Source organism: Oncorhynchus mykiss, chromosome 7 (assembly GCF_013265735.2).
Source record: "Oncorhynchus mykiss isolate Arlee chromosome 7, USDA_OmykA_1.1, whole genome shotgun sequence".
Lineage (NCBI taxonomy): Eukaryota > Metazoa > Chordata > Actinopteri > Salmoniformes > Salmonidae > Oncorhynchus > Oncorhynchus mykiss.
Window position 1 is genome coordinate 63,283,597 of NC_048571.1, and position 19,973 is coordinate 63,303,569.

The window sequence follows — 19,973 nt, forward strand, 5'->3', positions numbered from 1 at the left end:
GGGCTCAGGACCTCGAGAGAAGAGAAAGAGAGAGAGAGAGAAAGAGAGAGAATTAGAGGGAGCATACTTAAATTCACATAAGACACCGGATAAGACAGGATAAATACTCCAGATATAACAGACTGACCCTAGCCCCCCGACACATAAACTACTGCAGCATAATTACTGGAGGCTGAGACAGGAGGGGTCGGGAGACACTGTACAGTACTACAGTGTACAGTACTACTTATATGCTGTCCTTGCCTACTAGGTCCATGTCAGAACATTACATGTTGGTGCCAATTAATGTTAACATGGTTCACTTAAAACAAAAGCTTGTCAGATATTGACCACCTTCAAAAAAAAACATGTATTTATTTATTATTGATCAGCATTCTGTAAATATTATGATTTACACAAATACAGTATGATATGGAGAGTATGTAGAACTGTTACATTTTGTATGTTACATCGACAGTATTATGAAAAGGGAGTAGTGTGACAGGGGTAGGTGTGTGTTTTGCAGCTGGTGATCAGGAGGCCATATTGCAGACTGAACCCCAGAGAGTTGCTTCGCTACAGGAGGACAGCAGAGCTCCACACAACACCACCAAGCCTCGGACTTGAACACGGATGACAAAAGCAACACGTGTGTGCTTTAAAAAACACGTGTGTGCTTTTAAACACTTATTTCGTTGGGACTTTTCCTCTCTCTTCTTCAAGGATCGATCAACCAAAGGTGGGAGCCTTCTGCAATGGAAGCTTTGATGTCTTTTAATAACTGAAAAAAGAAAGAATGTTGAACAAAGAAACAAATTAGGAAAGGGATAAAGACAGAGCATTATTTTTGTGCATGTAATATAGCAAATTTGTATTTTTAAAAAAGCATTCTGGAGTTTCAGAGTGATACAAGGAAAAGAGTAACAACACAATGTGTCTTTAATTTTTGGGTAAAATATGCAAAAATGTATTTTAATTGTTTTATGTCTGTTTTTTGACATTCTATTCACAGCAGTTGGACAATGTTTTGTACAGATTTTAAAAAGTAAAAAACAAACATTTAGTTGGTATAATATTTCTAGTGTAGGCTACTTTTAAGAATGGAAAATGCGAAACACACCGTTTAAAGCTACTTCTCCCTTAAACTGATCCAGTAAGGCTAAGTTCAGTTAACTCACTGGCAGATGGTTACATGAATTATTTATAAATTATTTAAAATAACGTCAAACTTAAACCTTATAAAGCATTCCCTTCATAAACATTCAGAATGTGTTATGAGCAGAGGACAATCATGATCATTCTTATTTATATGTACATCATAGTTCTATTTTTGATATTTGGAAATATTCAAACATGTCACTTGCGTATTGTGTAGATTTTATTTAATTAAATTCTTTATTTAACAAGTCCGGTAAAAGCCAAACACTGGCAATAAACATATTATCACTTGTAAAATAATTCATAGGAGCTAAATTATATAAAAAAGTTTAAAAAATCTGATATTATTGTAAAACTATATTATGAGAAAAAATGTACTATTGTTTTTTTGGTTATAATGCAATATGACACATCCAAATTTCACCTTCTATTTAAAAAAAACTTGAGACAAATTGGATTGTCTGAAAGTTACAATATTATTTTCAACATTGAATAAATGATTACTATTACCATACTATACAATAACAAGGCCCTCTCTCTATATTCAAAGGAAAAATAAGACAGTACATAAAATGCAAACTCTTTTGAAATTATTACCTACATTTATTCACTGCAATTATGCTTGAATTCACAGATAATATAATAAATATTCTACAAAATAGTTGACCTGGTTTATGTGTTGGGTGCGAGAGTTCATGTCCCAACAGTGTCCATAAGAAGTGGTTTTAAGCGGTTTTGTTCTGGTAGCTGTTCAGATGTCCATAGTGAATTTGACCTTTTGTACAAAGTAGACAGACAAATAATTGGACATGCCTTAGAATTGAGCAGTTGGATTAGTATGAGATATGTGTACAAAAAGAGTGCAATTGTTTTGATTTAAAAAGCAAAACAACGAGGGGAGTTAAAAGTAGGTCTAAAAGGAGTCCTTAATAGCAGTCCTTTGTTGTTGAGAAAGGGAGCTACAAGTATTTATCAATGCTGCTGTTGTCTCCGGAGTTTTAATTTCTGACAATGAGTTGTATTTTACAATTTTTTTAGAAAAAGTAAAGTATGTTTTCTCTTTTTGGGCTTTCACTTGAACCCTTCTGAGCTATCATACCTTTTGTTGTCGTTCTAAAACATATTTTATATTAATTTCTTTACAGTAATCTAGATTTTATAAGTAGGGAAAGATCTTTCCAAGAGTTTAGATGTAAGCTTTTTTTATTTTGTAGGAGATTCATAGGATTTTTTTTGATTGTGTTCGTGCATTTCCACATGGTCCATACAAACACAGAGATGATTTTGTGTTTCTTCAAGTTGATTTCCGTTCCAGAGCACTGTGTTGCTCACTATGATATCATTTTTCAGGCCCGTGTGAAATAGTTTTTAACTAAAACGCGTCCACATCTATCCTAGAGACACTAAATTAAACTCAATGACAACCATGCCACCTTGCCCACCTTCCCAGATCAGTCCAGTGGAGATGTACGTGTCTAGGGTAAACACATTCTATTGTATCTGTCAGAGAGAATGATGATGCTACCCAGAAAACACATAACATAACATGAAAGTGCCATTCAAAACTAACTGTCCCATAACAAACTGTTCCACAGAAGTTAACTTAACATTGGATGAATTCATTCTAGTTTCAACAAAGACAAACATTTGTGAAATTGGCGGGTTTTGTTAGGAATTCTGACCAGTGTTTCTAAGCCTTAATTGTAACATACTTCAGAAGGGGAACCCTGTTTCTCCTCATTGATGGCAATTCCTTTCAATCATGGTTGAGGGTATGGCCAAGAAAAGATCATACAGATGCCATCAATATCAGATGTTATGTTGTCATAATATTATAAAGGGCTGAGTTTAACACACCTGGTTAAAACCTAGTGTTACCCTAGTAAACATCCCCCCCATCACACTTGATCTCGGGTTTTCGTCATTGTTCAGGATGGATGACATCAAAGTTACTGTTTCTTCTTCATTGTGCATCTCTGAACCTCTCTCCACCTACCAAATGTTTTTTTTTATGATGATTTATGTCTGCAACACCAAAGATGATGAAGCCATCCAACTGTCAGGAAAGTCAGACTTTCTATCTTGGAGACAAATGCTGCTCTCGTCTCTATTGGCATACGTAACTAGAACGATGCTGTAGTAACATCCTCTCAAAGTGGCAGTACCCTGGTAGATGGTAAACAAGCAATATGTTTCACTTAAGTTCTGAATGTGTTGAGTGTTGAATAGAGAGTCGTAGATATGTGTGCTTTGTTTTATCGACATATGCTCGTTTCAGTTTGGTACACCCAAAGAAAGACCAGTGTATGGTGTCTTTAATACAGAGAACAGGGGCAGGGGCCTACTTTGCTTTTTTAGTGTCAATGATGAGAGCTGAGCATTTATCTCTTTCTGTAAGGACTAGAACTTTTGTATGTGCTCTTTTTGGTTGAGCAGTTGTCAAAACCATAGTTATTTCCTGTTTCCACTTCTGTTGAGTGTTTTGTGTGCCTTGTGATCTGTCCAGAAAATACAAAAGTGATCACTTGCAGGTTTTAAGCTACAGTGCACCTCATGAAGGAACATGTGAGAATGTTGTGAGAATGTAGTACTAGTCAGGTAATCCATTATGTCATTATGATGAATGCTGTTAAAGTCATCCAAAATACATATTTGTTAGTCATCTTCAGACCTAAAAGCAGTCTATTGTCAAGGTGACTCTATCTGTTCTGTAGATCCAAATATAGATTTTGGAGTGAACGATCACTTTAAGTTACACTCTCCACAATGAACTGTAAATCATTGTCTGAGCGAGCACGCTTTAGGCTATTGTATTTTCCTTGCTGCGTATCTTTGACAGGTATCTTGTAATACTTCGGAAAAATACTAAAAACAGGATGTGCAACAAATGTTGAACTTGCACTTATTTTCAATCCATGTTTATGTACATGAAAACCCTAATACCTAGCATTCTCTTGTCTTTGTCTTCGCTTGTTGTCCAGATCATGTAGCTTCAATGGCTAATGTCATAGTTTCAAAATGTTTTGCTGCTAAAATGGGATGTCCAAGCAGTGGAGAGATGGGAGCCAAATTGGATGTTCAAAATTGTCTTACTTAAACGTAGTAAATTGGATTCAAGTATAGTTAACATGAGCACATTTTTTATTATATTTTAGACACATTTTGTGAAAGTTGTACTCAGAGATAACACGCTATTTGATAGTTGTTTTGGAATCTCTTCGGTAATTCACCAACTTTGTGTGAGAAATCTGACATTTTGAACATACTGCCTCATCTCGCTCACTGCTTGTAAACATTTTCCTTATTTATACAAGAACACATTTTGTACAGTTTGTTAAAGGGGAGAGGTTTCGTTATTTGGTTAGTTTGCTAGTAAGCTGGTTAGTCACTTGGCTACTTCGTCTTCCTGTGACAGAGATGCTCAAGTAACCCTTGTTTTTATTAATTGGAAATATATGTTTTGTTTCCTTTCTGTCTTGGTTTTACTCTTTGAATATGAATATGTCAATTTTCTTTTTTAATAAAAAAAATCTTGTTTTTAATGGTTGTATTCCAAAACAGTTCCAAGAATACAATGGGGGAAAAAGACACAAGTCAATTACATAAATACCAAGTTTATTTTAGTGTTGAACAAATTGTATTGTGTTTGTTCAATATAAATGTTTCATGTGGTAAGCAAAGTGTTTGATACCCATGAAAAAGGTGCAAGCTCCTTCCTCTTTAGGTTATCATAGTAATACCCAAACATAATTGTATTGACCAAGCCTTGACATTGTAATAATGCTACTGCATTCAAAATGCCATACATTGCCCTCTCAGTTAAGTCACAATAGAACTTGTAACTGATAAACCAATATTCTGATCTAATATGATCGTTCATTTCACTTCTTCCCTTTTGATTTAAAGTGATTCTGTATGTATCTGTATGGATCTGTATGTATCTGTATGTATCTGGGTATGTATCTGTGTAGCTAAAAGCTACTCCTACAAGATGCAGAGCCTTCACGTCCATATAGAAACCACTCTAACCACATTGTAGTCTCAAACTTTATCTTGCCATACCTGGAACCGTGGGAATATATATATAGCATCATCTATAAAGATTGACAAAATAACTGACAATAGAATAAACTCTAGCGAACATATTTGAAGATACTCTGTCGTATCAAAACTACAATTAAATGTTTTTAACTCAACCCTGCTGAGTTCCAAAGACTTCCTGAATCCACATGATACATGTAGTTTAGGAAAACAGGAAGGAGATATATTTACAGAAAGATTGCATGCTTTGAAAGAGACCGTGTCAGTGGTAACTTGTTTTATTTTCTTTGGGCTGAATTGACGACAGACAGGAAGTGTAAATCTGTTTTCCTGAAGACTAGAGAGATCAATAAGTTAAAGTACCATACTGTCTTAGGCCTCAATTCAATCAGGTCGAGTGTTAATAACCTGCTTTGGAAGAGATCCACGTGGCAGATGTTCTGGCGGTGTTGGAGGTGTATCTGTCGTATGAGCGGACAAATAAGTGAGCAGCTGCTCTTGTGTGTCACAAACCACCACTCCCTTATTATCCGTATTCTGTTAGAAGTTAGGAAGTGTAGACTAATGCATGTTTTCATGTTCATTTGAATGGGCGGGATTTATAGCCTATCAGTTTAATCGAGGTGCAGACAATAGAATATCACGCATTTGAGTGTTTGAACTTGTAATGCGGCTGCATGAACTAACGCAGCTGGTGGTTTCGTTGGGTCCAATGGTAGTGTCCGCGGTAAGTTATCTCTAGAGCCGCTTGTTGATTTGACAGCTTAACGCAGTTTTACCTCCGACACGCCAAAACAACCACGATACGGGTGTCGGCTTGTGCGAATCGGAGATCATCTAGCCCTTAGGGTACCAGAACATAATTACAAATCATTTGCAGACTGCAAATTGAACGCAAGAAGCCCAAACAGCTATATTTGACTAAACATAATCATTTCAAACCTTGTTTCAGTAAAATTAGTATATTATCAAATATACATTGAGTGTACAAAACATTAGGAACACCTGTACTTTCCCCGACATAGACTGATTAGGTGAATCCAGGTGAAAGCTATGATCTCTTATTGATATCACTTGTTAAATCCACTTCAATCAGTGTCTATGAAGGGGAGACGGGTTAAAGAAGGATTTTTTTGCCTTGAGACAGTTGAGAGATTGATTGTGTATGTGTGCCATTCAGAGGGTGAATGGGAAAGACAAAAGATTTAAATGCCTTTGATCGGGATATGGTAGCAGGTGCCAGGCACACCGGTTTGTGTCAAGAATTGCAACTCTGCTGGGTTTTTCACACTCAACAGTTTCCTGTGTGTATCAAGAATGATCCACCAAACAAAGCACATCCAGCCAACTTGACACAACTGTGGGAAGCAATGGAGTTAACATGGGCCAGCATCCCTTTTGGAATGATTTTGACACCTTGTAGAGTCAATGCCCTGACAAATCGAGGCTGTTCTGAAGGTGTTGTTAATGTTTGGTATACTCAGTGTATCGCTCTATTATGTGTGGGAATACTTTGGAAAAGTTTTCCAAAATTAAAATGTTGGTGTTTTTACAGCCTATGTCAAAAATAAAAAGAACATTTGCTCAGTAAACTTGGGGGGCCAAATAAAATCCCCTGCGGACCGTCAGTTTGGGAACCCTGTCCTAGTTAATATTAGCCTAGGGCTCTATTCAATCCGTATTGCGGAAGTTCAGCTTTGGCATAGACTGCATTCACAGTAAATGTTGCATATGTCAGCTCAATCGAAAATTACTTAAACATTTATATTGCGCAATCTGTCACGCTTCAGCGATACAGATTGAAAAGAGAGCCTTAATGCTGTTTATCTTTATTTGCTTTCGCTCCCCAGCTACTCAATTGAATGGTAAACAGTCTGTCACGACATGAGACTCTTTTATTGACCACAGAAGAGCCAGGGTCGTTTGAGAAGAAGACGGAAATGAAATGAGCTCTTAGAACTTAAGGTTGAGAGAGATTGGGCTGAGTGTAAATGAGAAACAGACAGATTGAGAGACAGAAGGGTAGACAAATAGATAGAAGAATTAGTCGCGGCTCCCTCCAAAACACGAAAGTAGGAAGCTGAACAGGTATATAATGTCCAGGTAGAGGTTCAGGGTGGCAAAGACGTACTCCTCTGGACTCATAGTGTAGCGCTTGTTGCCTATCAGCAGCTGGGTGTCAAACGCCAGGAACTAAGAGAGAGAGAGAGAGAGAGAGCAAGAGAGAGATAAAAAAAGGGTTTTATTGTCACGTACACCATTTTGCTACAGGCTGTAACCCAATGATTAGGGCCAGGAGTTTGTCCTGACCACGTGACCTTGACCAGAAAAAACTCTGGGTCTTGCCAATGATGAATGTGTGTTGAATATCTGCCACTCACCAGAGTGAAGAGGATAGCTCCTATCACAGCGTAGATGGCTTGTAACCAGGGAACCTGGGGGGGTAAGAATGTTATCGAACAGCGCTAAGATACAGGCCACTAATTTAGGAAAGACACTGGGGCTCTTCCAGATCATCTATGAGATTACCCTTCAGCTAATCCTTCTTATTCATGCTAGTATGCTACCCACCCGAATAGGGTGAGCGAGGGCCAAAAGCCTTACCGTCACTCTATATATAAACTCACTGTCACAACTATTCTTATTGCGGTCTGGAAAGATACGCACAGCCATTACACCATCAATATCTAGTTCTGCTTATGTACAGTGTCAATGGAAGCTAAGCAGACAAGACAGGCTACTTACATATCCAAAAGGGATGACGATGGAGAGTATGATGCAACAGTACAGCATGACCATGGTCAGGACAAACAGGACTCCCTGGTAAGAGGTGAAGTCAATCTACAGTAGGAAACGAGGGAGAGAGAATAATGGTGTTTTGTTAAAATGCACTCATGATCAATCAATTGGATTGTGCCATGGCTCATAAAACAATGTTATGAAGATGGGTTCATTTTTCTCACCTTGGTCTGGAAGCTGAAGATGGTGACAGACATACACACCACAGCAGTGATGCCCAGACACAGGACCACAGACTTGGTGTTGTAGAAGCTGGAGAGAGAGAGAGTAGAGACAGACATTGATTAATCCATCAATTAGTTATAAAGAAATAAAGCAATAACACTTGCTTGTCTTTTCCTAATTGCACTGACTTTGCTGATAACTACTTTCACGAGGAAAAATGTAACTACTATGACTGTGATCTGTGGTTGTCTCACCTAGATGTAGCTATCTATAGATGAATGCACTAACTAAGTTAGTCTGGATAAAAGTTTCTGCTAAATGACTAAAATGTGAATTGTAGTCATCCTTCCCATCCATGTGGATGTTGATAGATGTGTTCATTCTTATCTTCATCTTATCTTCATCATTTATTTCAACATATGTTTGTAATTGGGCCAGGAGTTTGACCGGTTCCTGTGACCTGGCCAGGAAAAACTCCTAGCCCCACCTATGTCAACATCTGAGTCCCCCAACCAACCCTACCCACACATGAAACACACGAGTTAGTCATTTACCTGGACACAAAGCCCATCATGCAGGCCAGGCTGAGAGTCTGAAAGCAGGAGAGAGGAAGGCATGCAGACAGAGCCAAGATAGGTATAGAGCAGAGTCAATGAGGTACACAGACAGACGGACGGGCAGGGAGACTATTGGGTACATGCTATTCTCTTGAATTGCTCTAATATTTATTCCTCATTATACTCACAAAGAGAGACAGCAGAATGAGGTTCCAGGGAAACTGCCTCCTGTTATAGAGATGAAGAGAATTCAGGATGGTAAATTCACTCTTTCATATTGCATGTTATCATTCTACCATCATTGTATGACTACCATTTACTGTGGATGATCACAACCCTAATCTATGAAGGATGTTAGAAATACCGTATTAACGTGTTATATCTGCTTAATACATGTGTAAAGTGTTGGTGTTCATGCATATTAAAACTACATTTAACTATTTGATTGATTGAATGTCCCATCTGGTTTTTGACGTGACAGCCCAGATGTGATGTAAGTGCTGCGTACTGCCCAGATTGTCATTTTCATAGGAGGGAGACTATTACCTGATTTGTTCACCACAGCAGTTCAGTGCAATGTAGGTGGCCAAGAACATCATGCTGTCGAAAGCCAAAAAAGAAACCAGTTCATTATTAGCACAATTACATGGCTGAATCCCAAATCACTCCCTTCCCCTCACCCTGTTATTTGCACGTTTACGCACGCCTCGGAAATATGCACAAGTGTCCCAAAACTGAGGGAGTGAAAATTATGGAGGGTTTAGGGGCTAATTGGCTCATTCCACATAATGAGTGTATTTTGCAGCCCTCTGATATTTTAAGTTGAAATTGTGTACTAATATTGAATTTGAATTTTGAAAGCCTATCATATTAAATTAAGTGCCCTTTAATTTAGACAACATGGGGAATTAAATCAGTCAGATTTTATATGAATATAAACTTGCTGAAGTACCAAAATAGGTCATTTTGACATCATGTCCCTCTGTGACTTCAAGGAAAATGTTTACCCGCTTCATTTAACTTTTCAACACAATTGTAAAGCTCTAGTTATTTTGTTTATTTGACAAAGTCATTTCTGAAGATTATTATTTAATGTGGTCAGTGAATCATTCTGTCCCTCATTTTAAGATCCACCCTGTTACTTGAGCTGAACTCCCGTTTTAATATGGTGAAACTATTTCCTTTTCATTATTTTTTTCAAAAGAAACATCTAATAGTCAAATAGTGTAAAAACATGTGAGCTGGTTCATCTCTTTTTACCCATTTGGTGGTGTGTTGTGGTGAAAAACTGAGCGGGTCGAGCTTAACATGTCAACCCTGTTATGCATAGATAGACAGGCTAGAAATGTTTTAACAATACATTTAAAAATGGTGAAGCTTGCATTCAATTACCCCTCCCTGTTCCACACAACAACCTCCCATTCCCTCTGTCACAAGGGGATTCATGGCTGATTGATCAAGTCTTCAACCCTGTTACGGTCAACCCTGTTATTTTATTTGACACTTAATAGGCACTTATTATAGTATTTTTTTTATTTAACCCTTATGAGATGGGAAAATGTTGTTCTTTTATTAAGTTAAACATGCTTTTTATGACAGAATGTTAAAATTAGGTTTAAAAAATGTTGTTGACCAAGTTACACTTCTCAGAAGATACTGACTTGGTGGAACAACCCAATTAGACCCTCCTATAGCCACTTTGACCGAGTCAGCTATGCTGCCGGTTTCAGAACAAAGTGGTATAGCATAACGCATTGCATTATTTTTTGAGTTTGATCAATTTAACACAAAATAATGGAGAGGCGTGCCTAATTATGAGTCACCTGTATTTGTTTGTCAGATTTTGATGCTTGGTACATGTAACATATGAAATACCACCCAAATTAAATATTTAACTGCTACTGAGGTGTATATCTTGTAAAACGACAGGGGGAACTTTCTCATTTGTATTTCGGGCTTGTCTTATTATTTAAATGGGGAACATGAATTGCATCATTCAAGTCTCGAGTGTGTTCCGAAGTTGATGGGTTTATTTGATCCCCTTGCCACTCTTGAAGTCACCCTATGAGATCCGCCAGCAACACGTGACAACAGAGGGCCCTGCGAGCGAGTTGATAGGGGCAAGGGGCTAGGGGCTGGTTTGGGAGTAACCGTCTGATGAAAAGTGAGGGCATGTCAATCAAGATGTTTGTTGTCACTTACTAGGAGCACATGTACAGGTGGGGGTGTGCCTGAATGTAAAACCTCACTGGTGCACTGTGGAGAGATGAGAGAGTGTTACACTATGTTGAGTACACACTCACACAAACACACACAGACACATACACACACACTCATTTTGGATATATTTACAATGTAATGGATATGATACATACCAGAATGTGAAGAGAGCAACAATGGCCACAGTCACAAAGAGTTGGATCATCAGGATGGCATAGACCTTTAACAATACAGAGAGGAGGAATAAGAGGGGATGGCCAAGATACACCCTCAGTATACTATACTGCATGCTGGATCATGCATGGGTGACATGTTTAAAGAAGTCAGTGTAGCTCAGTTACAGTAATATTATTATCTGGATCGTATTCATTTGGGCACACAGTGGAAAAACGTTTTGCAACGGAAAACAAAAATGAGTGTTTCTAATTGGACGAGTATTTCTTATAAGTCCAGGTTGTCCCTCCCTGTTTCAGTACCTTTCTGATGAAGATCCTCCTGACGGCCTGGTCGTCCCAGGAGAACTGGGTCTGCATCTCCTCATAGTCTGACAGGGAGGGAAGAGGGTTAAACATCTTGTTAAAACAGCAGATGTGTGTAAGGATTCACCTCTATCCTCTGGGTACATCACACGCTGTAATGTTCGTTGCTGCCCATCTACCTTTGTTCTATAGTAAGGTGTGTGTGTGCAACCGGATGCAGAAGAAGAGCACTACATAATGTAGCCATAAAGGAGCCCATTGTTAAAGGGGATGAGATATTCCTGTGTAACTGACTATTATAGATACAAAGACGTTTTGATATTACCTGCAGTAGCCTCTTCATAGCTGGGTGGGTACTCTTTGCCTGTCTTTGGAGACACCTGAATGTATGGTGAGAGACACAAATGGTCAGAGATACCAGTCGTTAGAAGTAGTATCAAACTGAAAGACACTTTAACAAAACTTCAGAAAACACTTCACCCTTACAGGGCCGGCTCGCCCTTAACACGGATCACGTTGTGCATGTAGAGCCCCCGATCGCTAGGGGCCCCACAATTTAATAACATTTATGGAAAACACTTAGGCTATGGATGAAAGTTTGAATAGTAAAATACACAAAATGTCAATTTGATATTTAGTAGTGCATGAGCAGGTTTCCTCTTGTTATGTCAGTCACTGAATGACATAGCGATGAACCATGGCTTTAAATGGACTAATGTTCTCTTGAGTCATGTTTTGTGTCCATATAAAAAAAAACTTTTCGCAAGAGGTGGGGGGGGGCATCCAACCAAATCTCAATGGGGCCCGCAAAAGGCTAGAGCCGGCCCTGCACTCTTATAGTATAAAACTCACTTCATTCAACTCAACTTCTTTCAACTCAACTTCCTTTTGCTGCTATAAAACAAAATGGCCAGGTGAAGTATAACAGTTGAAGTTTAACAAACAATTTATGAACATGCTATTTTGTATTCTATGATTCTATTCATGCATTCAACTCCTCATGATCCACTGAAAATCCAGATAGGCTACATGTAGAGGCCTGTATCAGTGTAAACAAGCCTCCATGTTTCATCAGTGTTTAGGATAGGATAAGGATTAGGATACTCTTAGTAGGCAGCCATCTTAGTTTTGCCGACTTATGCTGCATTCGTAACCAAGTGGGAGGTGGGAATTTACAAATTTTGATGTCACAAATACCAGTTGGATGCATTCACATGCTTTAAATTCGTTCACAAATGTTGATTGGCTACAAGCTGCGTAAACCATAAACTAAAAGTACAGTTGTCATGCTTGTAAAAAAATATATAATTTTCAAAAACCATATTAATAGATTGCTTTCTATAAATAATGTTTTGTCGTTGCATTTAACTGCTGAAAATGATGTTATCGCAGTCCTTTCCTTAGTTGGTGATGTCAGAGGTCAGCATGTGGGAGAAGTGAGAGCTCAAGATGATAGACGAGTTTCCCACTAGTAATTACCAGTTGGAGGGTCATTCAAGTTGATTTTTCCCAGTCGTATTTGTTAAATTCCCAGTTGGTTATGAACACATCAATAGATGGTGCGTTCCTCTGCCCAGGCGTTGCTGACGCATGCCAGATCTTACAATGACTGGATAGGTATTTAACATATAACTTAACCACATATTATGTTATAGCAATCTGGTGCCTGGCGGCACAGTCGATGACGTGGCACACAACCATTGGTTGATCCATGTAACGTCTGAGCAGGGGAACGCGTGTACAGTGAATGAGTATAACATTATAGAAAGATAAATATTTGTCCATCTCTCTTTCTCAGTTTTTTAGATTATAGTTTCGATGATATTCACAGTATATCACAGAGAGAAAACCACAAATAATGTCTGGAATTGGAAATTCAGAACAGCAACCAATTTCTGCTCACCTCAGCTTTGAAGCACTAATCTGGTAAGAGAGAAAGACATCTTTACCTTTCCCTTGGTCATGTTTGCGTCTTTTTTTGAATCCCTTTAGTGTTGACTTTCTGTTGTTTACGGTGTTGTTGTTGTCCTTGTTCTTATGATGTCATTCAGGCTTGTCAACATCAGTAGTAGATTTCCTTCTATATGATGAAGCTCCCTCTGTGTCCTTTTCTTTTTGTGTCCCTTCCGTCTTGTTTCTGTTATTTTCTTCTAGGTTTCCCTCAGTTGTGGTACAGTAGAAGAGAGAGATTGAAGTTGTTCTTACAGTGGCTGTGCTGAATCTGTCTCCACTGTGCAGATTACAACCAACCAAGCCCTATATAGAGCACTATTAGGAGGTTAATCCCTTTCCAACCCTGATCGCATTTCCCCCCATATCTCTGCTCTAATGAGGCCGTTCGAGCAACATCCAGGTAAGGTTCCAGCATTGGGACGTGCAGGAATGTACCACTGCCTTAACTCAGAAAGGGGTGGTTGATATTTTGAAGTAACGGGGGGGGACATATCTGAATTACATGTGTGTTATGTAGCATACTGACCCCCATAGCAGAATTACAGTAGTAGGAAGGGGGCCTCTGCCAGTCAAACCCATCCCACACATCATCCAAATCTATTTTAATAATACACTTTATAAACCTTTTAGAAAACCATCAATAATATCCACCTCTTTGTCTCTCTGTCTGTCTGGCCCTCTCCTCCCCCTGATTCCCTCTTCCTCTATCTAGACCAGCAGTCCCCAACCAATTCCACAATTCCATGAATGATAGTCCTCAAGAGCCATTAGAAACATTATTTCATATAACTTATTATCTAATCAACCATGTATTTTTCTGAATGAATTTCAAATAATACAATAAATAGATAGGAAAAACACAGCTCTTGTGAAACAGTGACATCATGTCTTTGTGTAAGACTAGTTTAGTAACAACCAGGTAGGATTAATGAGATAGAGGTTAAGAACATTATGTTCCTGAGACGACCCACACATAGAATCATAATGGGATTTACCTGAAACAGTCATACCACAACAACCTTTGATCTTGAGCTGTAACATTCATTAAGATCCTTTTCTAGAACCTATTGTCTTATCTAACCTCTAGTCTCCCTATTCCACTGCTATCACACAGTATCTACATGGAAAGCATAAGTCAACAACAGTATGGTTATTGTGAGAAACTCCTATCTGCTTTCCTTGTGGCTCAGGTATGACATAGCTTGACTGAAACTATAAAATCAGACAAGGCTTTTGTTTCTCACAGTTATGCCTGTCTGTGGTTATCTATCCTAGTCCTTGGTTGCTATCACTGTGCTTTATTTCTTGATCAATCATAAGAGCCATACCACCAGCCTATTTACAAATGCTGAAGTATTCAAACATATCCATGACACACACAACATAACAATTGTTTATGAAGTCAAATAAGTTGACCCACACACATGATCATAATAAGATTTAACAGAGCCAGAGGGAGTGGTTTGAAATAATAGATGCTCTACTCTACTCTACTCTACTCTACTCTACTCTACTCTACTTTACTCTACTCTAGTAGCACTGTCTGGAACAGGACTGCCAGCACAACCTGGATATCCCTGATGGAAAACAGTGATTGGATTCCTGATTGGACTGTCCTGTTAGTAAGTGTGAAGGGCACAGCCTAAAGTTTAGGCAGTACATTTCCACTTCCACATCCCATGTCTATAGAGGGCAGCAGAAACCAGGTCAGGTGCTGAGAGTGCCAGTAGGCTTGAGAATGATCGGCAGGTGATTGCAGATTGAGAGGGGGCTTGATTAGCTTATGTTATGTTATGTTATATGATATTATGTTATGTTATGTTATATGATATTATGTTATGTTATATGATATTATGTTATGTTATGTTATGTTATATGATATTATGTTATGTTATGTTATATGATATTATGTTATGTTATATGATATTATGTTATGTTATATGATATTATGTTATGTTATATGATATTATGTTATGTTATATGATATTATGTTATGTTATGTTATATGATATTATGTTATGTTATGTTATATGATATTATGTTATGTTATGTTATATGATATTATGTTATGTTATGTTATATGATATTATGTTATGTTATGTTATATGATATTATGTTATGTTATGTTATAAATCAAATCAAATTTTATTTGTCACATACACATGGTTAGCAGATGTTAATGCGAGTGTAGCGAAATGCTTGTGCTTCTAGTTCCGACAATGCAGTAATAACAAGTAATCTAACTAACAATTCCAAAACTACTGTCTTGTACACAGTGTAAGGGGATAAAGAATATGTACATAAGGATATATGAATGAGTGATGGTACAGAGCAGCATAGGCAAGATACAGTAGATGGTATCGGGTACAGTATGTACAAATGAGATGAGTATGTAAACAAAGTGGCATAGTATAGTATAAAGTGGCTAGTGATACATGTATTACATAAGGATACCGTCGATGATATAGAGTACAGTATATACGTATGCATATGAGATGAATAATGTAGGGTAAGTAACATTTATATAAGGTAGCATTGTTTAAAGTGGCTAGTGATATATTTACATCATTTCCCATCAATTCCCATTATTAAAGTGGCTGGAGTTGAGTCAGTGTCAGTGTGTTGGCAGCAGCCACTCAGTGTTAGTGGTGGCTGTTTAACAGTCTGATGGCCTTGAGATAGAAGCTGTTTTTCAGTCTCTCGGTCCCAGCTTTGATGCACCTGTACTGACCTCGCCTTCTGGATGATAGCGGGGTGAACAGGCAGTGGCTCGGGTGGTTGATGTCCTTGATGATCTTTATGGCCTTCCTGTGACATCGGGTGGTGTAGGTGTCCTGGAGGGCAGGTAGTTTGCCCCCAGTGATGCGTTGTGCAGACCTCACTACCCTCTGGAGAGCCTTACGGTTGAGGGCGGTGCAGTTGCCATACCAGGCGGTGATACAGCCCGCCAGGATGCTCTCGATTGTGCATCTGTAGAAGTTTGTGAGTGCTTTTGGTGACAAGCCGAATTTCTTCAGCCTCCTGAGGTTGAAGAGGCGCTGCTGCGCCTTCTTCACGATACTGTCTGTGTGAGTGGACCAATTCAGTTTGTCTGTGATGTGTATGCCGAGGAACTTAAAACTTGCTACCCTCTCCACTACTGTTCCATCGATGTGGATAGGGGGGTGTTCCCTCTGCTGTTTCCTGAAGTCCACAATCATCTCCTTAGTTTTGTTGACGTTGAGTGTGAGGTTGTTTTCCTGACACCACACTCCGAGGGCCCTCACCTCCTCCCTGTAGGCCATCTCATCGTTGTTGGTAATCAAGCCTACCACTGTTGTGTCGTCCGCAAACTTGATGATTGAGTTGGAGGCGTGCGTGGCCACGCAGTCGTGGGTGAACAGGGAGTACAGGAGAGGGCTCAGAACGCACCCTTGTGGGGCCCCAGTGTTGAGGATCAGCGGGGAGGAGATGTTGTTGCCTACCCTCACCACCTGGGGGCGGCCCGTCAGGAAGTCCAGTACCCAGTTGCACAGGGCGGGGTCGAGACCCAGGGTCTCGAGCTTGATGACGAGCTTGGAGGGTACTATGGTGTTGAATGCCGAGCTGTAGTCGATGAACAGCATTCTCACATAGGTATTCCTCTTGTCCAGATGGGTTAGGGCAGTGTGCAGTGTGGTTGAGATTGCATCGTCTGTGGACCTATTTGGGCGGTAAGCAAATTGGAGTGGGTCTAGGGTGTCAGGTAGGGTGGAGGTGATATGGTCCTTGACTAGTCTCTCAAAGCACTTCATGATGACGGATGTGAGTGCTACGGGGCGGTAGTCATTTAGCTCAGTTACCTTAGCTTTCTTGGGAACAGGAACAATGGTGGCCCTCTTGAAGCATGTGGGAACAGCAGACTGGTATAGGGATTGATTGAATATGTCCGTAAACACACCGGCCAGCTGGTCTGCGCATGCTCTGAGGGCGCGGCTGGGGATGCCGTCTGGGCCTGCAGCCTTGCGAGGGTTAACACGTTTAAATGTCTTACTCACCTCGGCTGCAGTGAAGGAGAGACCGCATGTTTTCGTTGCAGGCCGTGTCAGTGGCACTGTATTGTCCTCAAAGCGGGCAAAAAAGTTATTTAGTCTGCCTGGGAGCAAGACATCCTGGTCCGTGACTGGGCTGGATTTCTTCCTGTAGTCCGTGATTGACTGTAGACCCTGCCACATGCCTCTTGTGTCTGAGCCGTTGAATTGAGATTCTACTTTGTCTCTGTACTGGCGCTTAGCTTGTTTGATAGCCTTGCGGAGGGAATAGCTGCACTGTTTGTATTCGGTCATGTTACCAGACACCTTGCCCTGATTAAAAGCAGTGGTTCGCGCTTTCAGTTTCACACGAATGCTGCCATCAATCCACGGTTTCTGGTTAGGGAATGTTTTAATCGTTGCTATGGGAACGACATCTTCAACGCACGTTCTAATGAACTCGCACACCGAATCAGCGTATTCGTCAATGTTGTTATCTGACGCAATACGAAACATCTCCCAGTCCACGTGATGGAAGCAGTCTTGGAGTGTGGAGTCAGCTTGGTCGGACCAGCGTTGGACAGACCTCAGCGTGGGAGCCTCTTGTTTTAGTTTCTGTCTGTAGGCAGGGATCAACAAAATGGAGTCGTGGTCAGCTTTTCCGAAAGGGGGGCGGGGCAGGGCCTTATATGCGTCGCGGAAGTTAGAGTAACAATGGTCCAAGGTCTTTCCTCCCCTGGTTGCGCAATCGATATGCTGATAAAATTTGGGGAGTCTTGTTTTCAGATTAGCCTTGTTAAAATCCCCAGCTACAATGAATGCAGCCTCCGGATAAATTGTTTCCAGTTTGCAGAGAGTTAAATAAAGTTCGTTCAGAGCCATCGATGTGTCTGCTTGGGGGGGGATATATACGGCTGTGATTATAATCGAAGAGAATTCTCTTGGTAGATAATGCGGTCTACATTTGATTGTGAGGAATTCTAAATCAGGTGAACAGAAGGATTTGAGTTCCTGTATGTTTCTTTCATCGCACCATGTCACGTTGGCCATGAGGCATACGCCCCCGCCCCTCTTCTTACCAGAAAGATGTTTGTTTCTGTCTGCGCGATGTGTGGAGAAACCCGTTGGCTGCACCGCTTCGGATAGCGTCTCTCCAGTGAGCCATGTTTCAGTGAAGCAAAGGACGTTACAGTCTCTGATGTCCCTCTGGAATGCTACCCTTGCTCGGATTTCATCAACCTTGTTGTCAAGAGACTGGACATTGGCAAGAAGAATGCTAGGGAGTGGTGCGCGCTGTGCCCGTCTCCGGAGTCTGACAAGAAGACCGCCTCGTTTCCCTCTCTTTCGGAGTCGTTTTTTTGGGTCGCTGCATAGGATCCACTCCGTTGTCCTGTTTGTAAGGCAGAACACAGGATCCGCGTCGCGAAAAACATATTCTTGGTCGTACTGATGGTGAGTTGATGCTGATCTTATATTCAGTAGTTCTTCTCGACTGTATGTAATGAAACCTAAGATGACCTGGGGTACTAATGTAAGAAATAACACGTAAAAAAACAAAAAACTGCATAGTTTCCTAGGAACGCGAAGCGAGGCGGCCATCTCTGTCGGCGCCGGAAGTGTTATATGATATTATGTTATGTTATGTTATATGATATTATGTTATGTTATATGATATTATGTTATGTTATATGATATTATGTTATGTTATATGATATTATGTTATGTTATATGATATTATGTTATGTTATATGATATTATGTTATGTTATGTTATATGATATTATGTTATGTTATGTTATATGATATTATGTTATGTTATATGATATTATGCTATGTTATATGATATTATGTTATGTTATATGATATTATGTTATGTTATATGATATTATGTTATGTTATATGATATTATGCTATGTTATATGATATTATGTTATGTTATATGATATTATGTTATGTTATGTTATATGATATTATGTTATGTTATGTTATATGATATTATGTTATGTTATGTTATGTTATGTTATATGATATTATGTTATGTTATGTTATATGATATTATGTTATGTTATGTTATATGATATTATGTTATGTTATATGATATTATGTTATGTTATATGATATTATGTTATGTTATGTTATATGATATTATGTTATGTTATGTTATATGATATTGTGGTATGTTATATGATATTATGTTATGTTATGTTATATGATATTATGTTATGTTATATGATATTATGTTATGTTATGTTATATGATATTATGTTATGTTATATGATATTATGTTATGTTATGTTATGTTATATGATATTATGTTATGTTATGTTATATGATATTATGTTATGTTATGTTATATGATATTATGTTATGTTATATGATATTATGTTATGTTATATGATATTATGTTATGTTATATGATATTATGTTATGTTATGTTATATGATATTATGTTATGTTATGTTATATGATATTATGTTATGTTATGTTATATGATATTATGTTATGTTATGTTATATGATATTATGTTATGTTATGTTATATGATATTATGTTATGTTATATGATATTATGTTATGTTATATGATATTATGTTATGTTATATGATATTATGTTATGTTATGTTATGTTATATGAT

At 38.8% G+C, this 19,973-nt stretch overlaps 1 protein-coding gene and 1 pseudogene across 2 annotated transcripts in view; one reads left to right on the forward strand and one right to left on the reverse strand.

Annotated features, from left to right (window-relative positions):
• LOC110528194 (RNA-binding motif, single-stranded-interacting protein 2) overlaps nt 1-5,338 on the forward strand; it is a 65,117-nt gene extending 59,779 nt beyond the window's left edge. The window contains exon 14 of one of the 2 annotated variants that reach the window (XM_021610055.2): nt 491-5,338. The gene's annotated coding sequence lies outside the window, so the exon portion shown is untranslated. The remainder of the gene's footprint in view (nt 1-490) is intronic. The other variant, XM_021610054.2, reaches the window with a different exon arrangement.
• Nucleotides 5,339-7,230: 1,892 nt separating this feature from the next.
• LOC110528195 lies at nt 7,231-13,746 on the reverse strand (annotated as a pseudogene).
• Nucleotides 13,747-19,973: the final 6,227 nt, after the last annotated feature.